The following is a 9,648-nucleotide window of genomic DNA, read 5'->3' on the forward strand; positions in this document are numbered from 1 at the left end:
AATGCAGCAGCATCCTAAAAAGCTGAGGGTGTGGGGAATTTCTGGAAAAGTACTGTAACTTTTGTCTCTATCTTTATTAATGCCACTATCAGACTTACCTAGTCAGGTTAAAAAAAAAAAGAAAAAGAAAAAGAATAACAGCACTCCAAAAACTTCCCTATTGCTGATTTACCAGACTAGGCTAAGAGTGATGAAGTAGAGAGTGGGAGAGCTGGAAGACATAGCTGTAAGAAGTATTATTATAATTTGGGAAAGTTAGCCTGAAGAAAGAGCATGTCTTGGGTAGTATCTGTTTACAAGCCATTAGCTCCCATTAAATACAGGGTTGTCAGAACTCTACTAACTTGAGCACTGACCCTCAAGTTATATTTCTAAGTTGTGCCAGAAACTTCTTTCTTTTAAAACAGATTTAATTTTGCATGGGATCAGAGCTAAAAACATCTCACAACCCACCAGTTGCAGGAACTCTCCTCCAGGAAAACAGCAGAAAGCTTTCAAGCAGAAACTGTTCCCAATGTACCACAGCTTTGGAAAAACTGCCATTCCTTTGATAGTAAAAGATTTTAAAATCATAAAAAATTTGGGGAGTTAGAAAGAAAGTTAGGTTTGGCAAGCCCTGGAAGAAGTGTTAAAGGTAGGCCCTGGGAAATGTTAGGCCTTATGCTTGCTAAGAGCATGTGAAACTGCACTTGTGTAGTCAGTATATGATAAATGATATAAGTATTAGATGTGATTAGATATAATTATTGTTTAAAGAATCATGAGAAACTATGTTAGGGGTTTGATAGAATCAGTGTATACAATAGAACAATGTAAGTTTAATAATCAATATGTAAGTTATATAATGATAGAGCATAAAAATACGTTCAGCTGGAAACCAAGCTGGGTCAGATTTGGGTATGTGTACCCCAATACCCAGAGCTCTTTAATAAAGTTCCTGAATGCTAACACCTTCACTGTTGACAGCACTGAAGGAGGCTATAAAAAAAAATTAACAAAAAAAATTTAACTTCCAGTTACAGAGCTTGGAACTTGTGCCTTGGCTGTGCAGCAGAGGAGACTCAAGAGGTGCATCTAAGCTTCCAATGGATTCAGTCATGCTTTGCTGGAAGCTGTGAGGGCTTTCAGATTCTACTGGAAGCAGTGGTGGTCCTGGCTGGCCAAGAATTGAGATCCCTCATGGTTTCCTGCAGCCCCTACGCACTGCGATCCCAGGAGGTCCAGGTGCTGTGAGACCAAAGGGCTGCTGTGCCAAGAGATGAACTGTGACTACAGGAACTCTGCCTTGGCTACAGGATTAAGTCTGAAATGGCAGGACATGCTGGTTGTTCACTGGAGTCATAGACGGGGAGGGGGGCAGGAGGAGGAGCAGCCTTTGCCACCCTTCTTCCTACTCCATCAGATTATCTTTGGAAAAGAGGAAAAGAGCTACTAAAAACTGTTGCTCTTAGCTACACTGAGATCTTTTACAGTTTCTGAAGGATAAGTGTAAAGAGCTTCACCAAAAAATTTGCAGGAAGGGTTAGGATCACAATACAGCCAAACTAGTAGCTGATTTTTGGTTTGTCTTGGGAGTATTTTGGGGCAAAAGTGAAAGATGTCAATTAAATACATGGTGAATGGAAAGGGCTAAAGTTGTTTTAACAGCTTTGTTAAAAAGGTCTCTCCAGCAGCAAGTGCAATAAGCTCCATGGTGACAGACAGCAGCAGCAAAGTGCTTGACAGCACCTTCCAGCAAGCAAGTGGGGATAGCTTGGGCTTTATGAGGCTGCTTTGTTCCATATATACAATTTGTGCCTCGCCTCCAAGACTCAGGTGCAGATGTCAGGAAAACTTCTGATATCCTGAAACAATACCTCTTCAGAGTGGGGAATAATGGGACTTGCTTGTATGACCCAAACTTTCTACATGTCTGTAACCCACCTCTTGCATCAGATACAACATTACAAATATAATTATTACTTCTTAAAAGTTGATTTATGCTCTTAAAACACACTAGGAAGTAGCATTGAGTGTGTAATGTTCCTTTGTGAAGGTAAAATGTGAATTATCTGCCCCCAGTTGAAACGCTCCATTACAGGTGTAGCTATGAAGGTGTCTAGCAACCTGCTTTATGGTGCCCCAGCAGTGCTGAGCTCTCTCAGGTTAAATTCATTGGCCAACAGGAAAATCCATATGAGAACTGCTAGATCTATTTCTGTGCTTGCACATATCTAATCTAATGTCAGCATCTGATTTGAAACTGCTGATTGGAAAGGACTTTGACTGGAAAGTTTTTCATGTTATTCACTATGTGTTTTGTGATAAAATGGATGCTGAGAGGCAAGATCTTGGAAAAGGCTGAAGTTGTTCCAGGTGTAGCTGTAAGGTTTGGAGCTCCAAGGCAGGTCCCACTCAGAGGTGGTGGCACAGCCGCTGCCATCCAGGAGATCTCAAAGGGTCTCATTCAGGACTGTTGTTTATACGGTCCCAACACTGTTGACTTCGGTCACCATTAAGTTTCCATCCTGGCCTAACCAAACTATTGGTAATTACTGAGCTTTTATTCCCAAAGTGCAGGAACAATGGTGCCACTCCATTTGAGTCAGGTAAATGGTTTACCGGGCCACAAAGGATAATTGCTTATTCTTTGTTTCCCACCTTTCTTGGGCAGCTGCTTGTTCCTGCCTCTAGCATGCTAGAGCTCCTGCTGTGGTCAGGGAGTGCCTCATGGCTGGACTGGTTTGCTCACAGGACTCTTCACTCCTCAGCTGATTCAATCAAGGCTTATCAGAAGCCTCTGAGATCCTAGAGCAGGCCCAAGGATGAGAAGGATGTGTATGCATGCACCCCCATACCATCACAAGTATGTATATTCATATATGTATTCAGAGCAAGTTTACTTCTCTCATATTGTCAGTTCCTTTTTTTCCTTAGGTGACAAAGGTCCTTGAATTGCCTCTAAAGTCTCCTGCCCTAAAAACACAGAATGGAATTTCTTCTGTTTGTCTTGCATAAACTTTACTTTGCACTTGCAGCAGTGTTAAAAGAATGCTATGGCTACAAACACAAGTTAGTTAAGAGTTGAAATCCGTATTACAGATATTTCTGCAATATTCATTTAGCATGTTAGATGTGTTATGATACTGTCTTGAATTACAGAATTCATTGAAATTCATTGTCAGAAATTATTTCTTCTGCATGCTTCTGTCTCTGTTGATCAATCCAATCTGTATACCAGATAACACTGTTTCCAATAAGGAATGAAAAAAAAATAATGTTACAATCTTGAAGTTCAGGCTATCCATCCCTCCTTGGGAAGTAAATTTGGTCTCTTATCACGGAGTTCTGGTGCTACTCTGGACAAAAACACCTGCACGGAATTGTTTTTTGGGATTGGCAGTACTTAGATCTTCGTTATCTGGATTCAAAGTCTGAGGATCTAGCTCAGATTTGGAGAAACAATTAAGACAGCTACTGCTGTGGTCAGTGAGAATCACCTTGAGTATTTAGGTTACTATAACATGCAAAGTAGTAGTACAAAACAGACTCTAATAAATAGGCAACCAAATTAGGAAATATTATTTTACTTTAATTTCTACATTTCCTCATCTCACAGGAAATTTAAAATAAATGGTTTAATAGATTTCATTGAAAATAAATAAGTAGCTTCATCTCCAGCAATGGTTTAGAGAATATGCACTATATTAAGCACAAAAGTTGTACATTTGACAATAGTGAGAAATTTTTTTGAAGCAAGCACCATCCATCCTGTGTACTAAAAGACAAAGCAGTAGGATGGGGGAAGGAAATATGTGCTCCTGTAAAGTCTTATCATAGTACAAATACGTGGTGAAGCAAATCAGGGATGAACAGATAATACTGACTTTTATATTTTCTGTCTTCTTAGTATCTGAGCTGGAACCTCACTGTAATGTTCTTGTAAACCTCATGCAATGGATTTATTTACATTTGCTTACATTAACATAGAAACCTTGCAGTAGATTTCTCCAAGACAGTCTGTGTTCTTCAGCCTCTAGGTAAATAATTTATTCTCACATTCAGTAATTTACAATAAATTACCTTTTCTTATATTAATCTTGAGTACATCTACATAAATACTCTCATTCAAAGGCATTTCAATCAGATAGTGGCTGATGTATTAAATTTAGCTCCTTGTTGTTTAACAATACAGCTGAAATATAGAACTGGACTTGTAAATCCAAGGGATTATTTCTAAACCTGCACAGGAATTCTTCTGACTGGCATCCTGTGCTGTGCAGTTCTCGTTTTTGTTCCAGCTAACAGGTGAGAAGAAACTGAGTGAAAAGGAACAATTACCCACAAAGAGATTGAAACCTTGGGAAATTCCTGTTGGTCAAACCTTTTTACTGTCCTACCTTTCCACAAAAATCAGGACTATAACTTTAGGATAAACTATCTATAGGTATCTGAATTTCCTCCAAAGGAAATTTTTCACCCAGAACACAGTGCGTAGCTAAATTGGTTTGTTTTTTTACTTGGTTTCATCTCTGCTGCTATGAGTCACTGCAAGGGATGTAGCAGGAGAAGGCAGCAATGTATTAGAAACCTGACTCATAAAAAGCTACCCACAAACTCACTAGCATTTTCTATAATCAAGATTGCATTAGTAGAATAAATCTTATTTTACTTTTATTGTTTCTTATCAGGAATAGGGAATTCTGGAGAGATCCGTATTGCAATATAAGTCAATATTAGAGTTGATAATTTGTTCAATAAATCCAGTAAAACTGGAGATTACAGAGCCTTTCATGCTTTATGTAGTTAAAAAGACATGGAGACAGTTAATGAAATAACAGACTAAAAATTTCTTACAGAAATTTCTTATTGTCATATATTCTAGAAAAACATTGAAACTCTGAAATATCCTTATAGGTATTTTCTTTCCTTTGTAGAATGCATGACCTTCATATTATAACTTTTTGAGCTTCTATGGGTTACATAGTGTTCAAGTAGTTAAAGCTGAGGTCTCAAGACATTGCTGCGATAATTTTGACCGAAATCTTTCAGTGAAACAGGATCTAAGGGATTCTAAATGAAGGCTCAGTTTTTTAAATGTAGAATAGAAGGTGTCTGTCCAATTATCTCTGGGCAAGAATCTGTAATATTTAATGGAATGATAGCATATATTATAGCACACCACTTTGTTACAACGTGCATTAAAGGAGATTGTAACTGAGACATCCCACCAAAAATCATGTACAATGGTTAATCTGTCTCTCAGCTGTTGGTGATGTCAATCCAAGGAAGCATGATGTAACCATGGTACAATGCTTCATTTCTTTAGGCGTGCTAGGGGGCATAGGGCACAGCAGCTGGCTGGATACAAAGAACTTTCCTTCTGAAGTAAAATTTCTTTTGGATGACATCCTTGAGCTCCAGGGCTACACTCACAGCTTCCCTTGTAGGCTGGATGCTGACTTTGCAGGAATTACAAAGACAGCTCCACCCCAGATCAGGAGTCTGCAGAATTATTTAATCCACAGGAGAGATCACATTAGCAACCATGTTGAAGCAAAGGTTTGTTTGCTGGAAAACTGATGGGATCTGGCCATTCAGGAGCTTTATTCTGTAGTTGCACAGTGACCATCAGCACACTGAGTCAGACAGCTAGACTGACTGACCATCACTGCATAGGGTCACAGGTTCCTGTCCTCAGGGCTTCCTTGTGCTGCAGTTTCAGAGAATTCCAAGATCTTAACCTCTGTCTCTGCACTGCATTCTGCACTCATGTTCCTGTCTGCATAAACTCTCAGTTTGCTGATCTGTAGCTGTGCTTTAAGCTTGTTAAATCCATGCCTGGGTAGAAGAAGTAGCCATTACACCAGAAAAACCTACCAAGCAGGAAAAAACCCACCTTATTATTTAATACCACAGCTGATCTGTTCTAACAGAACAGAGTAACACCTCTACTTTTGTCCCTCGTTTATACAGATTTTATTTATGAACTTATTTTGGCCAACATTTTAAATTTCTGATTTTTGACAAAAAGAAAAGAGTTTTTTGCCATTTCACCAACAAGTTCATACAATAATATTCCCAAGGTTCATTTCCCTGACCTAGTTAAGTTCTTTAACAATAGCAATTTTTCAAGCAGAATTTGAGTATTTGCAACTTCCTGACTGGCTTTCTCTCTTCCTATTCTTCACAGTAGTATGTTTGGTTTAAATCCTGTCCTTCCAGGCTTCAGAATGTTTTATTTATTTTTATCTTCTTTCTCTCTCTCTTTTTTTTTTTCTTTTTTCTTTTTTTTTTTTTTTTTTCTGACTGTCTTCTCTTTGGTTTTGTTTTGCTCCCTTTTTCCACTAGAGTTGTGCCTCTCCACAGTGGTTTTCCTCCCTTTCTCACTGCTGCACACATTGCTGCTGTTCAGAACAGATAAGGACTTTGTGACAGAGCTTCTTTGTTGCTTTGCTATTTTGGCTTTTTTTTTGTCAGAAAAATGCGTAATACAAACTCTTTAATCAAAGGACACCCCATTTAGTTACACTCCTTGGTTTTCCAAGCAAACTCATGTATTCAGACATTTTTATAAACAAGTTCAAACTAAAGACAAGGTCAGAAAGAGGGCAGTTAACAGAGTTAATTTTCCCTCTCATTTACCCTTTTAAAGTACCATGTACTTTTTTTGCATGTGATTTTACTGAAATGATCACACTTTCAGTGTTGCTTATAGAAGTCAGGTGTGAGAGAGGCAGGTGCAAAGTAAAGCAAAAATTGATGGTAATTACCCTCTGTTAGGTAAGAGTTGACTGTAGGGAAACCTTTCTGGTGCAGATGTGCTTAACACTTGGCAGCTTTAAAAATCCACCTGCAGTTACATCCAGAGTTACTTTAGAGATCTTGTCACTCTGCAGCAAATACACATAGTGCTGCAAGTCAAATGTTAACTTTGAATATTAATGTTTACATTCAATCATGGGTAAACTCTAAGTGAACTGACAATGGCTTTTGAAAACATACTTTGAATTTCTGAAAGTATCTTTCTTCTTCACAGTATTTTATAAACTATTCTGTTTACCAAGATGACAAACTAGTAAAATCCAGTCAGTTCCAAGTTAAAAAAGGATAATCCCCTAACAGGGAGGAACTGGCAGCTCCATTGTGCAAGGAATTTTATCCCAATCAACAGGGCAGGTTGGCTTCCTGCTATGGAAAAAACTAAGGCACAAGTTAGTTGTATCTTAAAGATACTTTTTAGCAAGCTCAGTAAGATTTCATTATCAGTTTTGCTTGGTTTCTCTCAAACCAGCAGGTTCTGGCATAATGTAGGCTTGGATTTATTTTATTGTAACTTCTCAAAGACCAAGATGTCAAACACATAATGTAACCAGCATTACATCTCAGTTCATAGAACTACAGCTGAATAATCAGATACATTGCTTCTTTCAGCCAAAACCAACCAGCTGCATTTCTTAGCCTGATGACATACTTTCAAGTGTTATTTCCAAAGTTGGCAACAACCCCCCAAAAAAGCAACTGGCTTAATGTGTTGTTTAGTACACTGGGACAAACAGATTTACTATGAGAGATAAATCTGAGGTTGAATCAAGTGTTGAACTGTTGTAGTTATTTCTTTTAAGTGTATGTTTTACCTCTCAGACATCCTCAATTGCCTTTCTTTGTTGCTTCTTGAAAGAAACTCCTTAATTTTTCAAAGTTCACTCACTTTCAACTCACTTCAATATTCTTTTTTCACTGTGACTTTTGCTCGTGAACTTTCTGCCAGTTTTCTCGTAATGGTGTTGGCCTGTCACTGTCATATTTAGTTGTTCACATTTAAAAATAATAACATGGAAATATAATGGATAAAAATACTTTTTTTCTTCTTATTGTACATTTGGAAAAGTATCTAAGCCTCCTTTTGATTGTACTTTATGTAGTTACTTTTGTACTGTGTTTGGTTGGAATGCATTGGTATTTGTCCTTAGTAACTTTCCAACTCCTTGCAGAGGAATCCAGAGCTTATGAAATGTACCGTTGTTGTGACTGCTCTTGGAGTTTAAAAATAATAGTGAAGTTTAAGGATTTGAAAGGAGCAACAGTCACAGGGAAAGGTAATAACACCAGATTAATTGATTCAGACTGAAGAATGGAAATGCTTTCAAAAGCCTTTCTTCACAAAAATTTCCTCTCACATCTCTTTTTAAATGAATTAAGAATATTAGGCATTGTAAATCTACAGGATGGGGCAGACGTCTCAAACTCAGTCAAATATTTAGCAAGTCTTTGTAATTCCTATCTACAGCTGAAAAAATATTCTAAGGCAACAAATTCTTTAGTAATACATTCCACTGTTACTACAATACAGTGTCAAATAGCATTCCAAACTGGATTTCATACATAGTTGCTGGGTTTAGAGAGAAGAATATCACCTACTTCTTTTAAAACAGTGTCTTTGACCTTCAGGTTTACAGAACCCTCAATAGGAGCATGTTGAAATTCCTTCCTGCTTGACAGGCAGCAGTGAAGGGTGAAAGGCAAAGAGCTGGAAACACTGCAGAGTTTCCCTTACTCAGTCCTGTGTCAGTTTTCAGGTGAGGCTACTTGCATTCTTCCTTCTCCCTCCATGTTCCCACAGATCCTACCCTCCATCTTCCTTGTCTTAGGAATATGATTCTCCAAATATTTGTTAAACCTTTGTAGAGGCTGCAATATAGTTATGTAAGAATAATAACAAAGTGAGAAGTGGTGTCTAGGGAACATAACACAGACAGTTCACAAGGACACAGTGTTCTTACACAGGTTGAAAGTCAGAGATTTCACAGTGGTAAACACAACTGCTCTTGCCAAAACACTGGATATGGAGTAAAAACTGTGCTTATGTTATCATCCTCAAAACTGGCTATAATTACCAAAATTTTTCCTAAAACTATACCAGAATATCAATACAACTCTGACATTTTATGAACACAACAGAATGGTCAAATCTATAACATGGACATGCAAAACCTGTGAGTCCTGACTGTAACTCCCAAAAACAATGGAAGTGACTGACTAGAGAAACAAAGGAAAGGAGGAAGTTTATGCCAAGAAGTACTTCAGGTGTTCAAAAGTCTATAAAATGGTATCATGAGTAGAATAATAGAATCACAGTTTGGATTGTAAGGGACTTTAAAGCTCATCTTGTTTCATGTGCTGCCATGGGCAGGGTCACCTTCCATTATCCCAGGTTGCTCCAAGCCCTGTCCTTGGACACTTCCAGGGATGGGGCAGCCCCAGCTTCTTGGGCAACCTGTGCCAGGCCTTCCCCACCCTCACAGCAGAGAATTCCTTCCGCACATAGTTTTGAAAATTCCAGTTATGGAATTAAAACCAGAGAATTCTGCATTTTCAACATAGTTTTGCAAATGGAATTTGGGAGTACAGGTCAGTAACAGCATCCTTTGACTTTACCCGTCCGACTCCCAGGATTAAAGCGTGGTGTTTCAAAGTGTTAGAGTTACATATTATATTGTCTGCTTTTCGCAAATATTAAAATGAATGTTATGTGTATAAGAATGGGAAATTTTGTTGTATTAACATAGTTCCCTTTATTTCTGTTAGAAAGAGTGGTATAATACATATATGTTAAGCTATGACATAGCATTAAAACAAAAACTACTTTTGTCTGTATAACCCAAAGAC

Source organism: Pseudopodoces humilis, chromosome 5 (genome assembly GCF_049639895.1).
Source record: "Pseudopodoces humilis isolate 2021_Gansu_Grassland_sample_001 chromosome 5, ASM4963989v1, whole genome shotgun sequence".
NCBI classification, from domain to species: Eukaryota; Metazoa; Chordata; class Aves; order Passeriformes; family Paridae; genus Pseudopodoces; species Pseudopodoces humilis.